The sequence below is a fragment of the Aplysia californica genome, unplaced genomic scaffold (genome assembly GCF_000002075.1).
Source record: "Aplysia californica isolate F4 #8 unplaced genomic scaffold, AplCal3.0 scaffold00424, whole genome shotgun sequence".
In the NCBI taxonomy this organism is placed as follows: Eukaryota; Metazoa; Mollusca; class Gastropoda; order Aplysiida; family Aplysiidae; genus Aplysia; species Aplysia californica.
The window spans coordinates 658452-659501 of record NW_004797694.1 but is presented as its reverse complement, the minus strand read 5'-3'; the positions used below and the strand labels follow the sequence as shown (position 1 = coordinate 659501).

Below are 1050 nucleotides of genomic sequence, written 5' to 3'. Positions count from 1 at the left end.
CACTCGTCGCCTGAAAACAAACGCGTTTTACGGGGTGCCCACTACAGCTGGATGGGGCAGATCACCCGACTCGGTCGCTTGAAACTGAAAACAAACACGTTTGTTTTTGAGGCGACCGAGTCGTGCCGTTCGGGCGCAATCGGTTTGTGCCACGATGGCCGCTTTGAGCCCTCAATCTGGCTCGCAAACCGCCCCGACCTGATCCGACCCCCCAATGGGCACCCCTTACCCGCGATGCGACCTCTAGTCGCCCGCGACCGTCGCCTGCGATAGGTCCATGAAGCAATCAAGGGCCTCGTCGCGTATGACGGACTGGGGGTGTGACAGGTTTAGAGAATCACCATTGGTCGAAATACCTAGTCAAGGAGGGCCGTGTAACACGCTCAGAACACTATCGTACAATAAAGGTGCAGTGAATTTGGCGTGAGAAGCTGAAAATAGTAGGCCTAGGGTTTGCGTGATTGTAGTGAGGTAGTGCTTGATGAAGCCCACGTGGGACGCTCAATGTTAAAAACAATCAGGAAACGACAAATGCAGTTTTTGGGACACATAAATAGACTTAATGGTCTCGAACATCTAGCTCTCACTGGCAAAATTGAGGGCAAGCGAGGCAGGGGAAGGCCCAGAACAACATACTTGGGGAACCTAAACAAATGGGTAACAGGGAAAGATCAGGGAAGCGGGGCTTTTTTGAGAGCATCCGAGCAAAGGAATGAATGGAGAGCCATGGTCGCCGACGTCTGTCGCAGATCTGGCACTGCATGATGATGATGATGCGTGATTGTATAATATATATTGCCTAAGACTCTAAGACTATACGTACATCTGATGGTAGTGTTTTTTGCGGGACACTAGTTAATTTAGCGTGTAGGTCTGAGCTATAAACATCACTGATAGTGCTTTTGGCGTTGCCTAAATGACTATGGTAGTTTTTGTTGCATAGAGTGATTTTGGACAACGGTCGACACGCCTTGTGTGGTGTGGGGTGGTGTGGTGTGGTGTGGTGCGGTGTGGTGTGGTGTGGTGTGGTGTGGTGTGGTGTGGTTTGGT

At 50.8% G+C, this 1050-nt stretch overlaps 1 protein-coding gene across 1 annotated transcript in view; it reads left to right on the top strand.

The window, feature by feature from the left end:
- Positions 1-1050, top strand: part of LOC118478216 (prickle planar cell polarity protein 3-like) — a gene marked incomplete at its 5' end in the record, with an annotated part of 44872 nt that overhangs the window by 22440 nt on the left and 21382 nt on the right.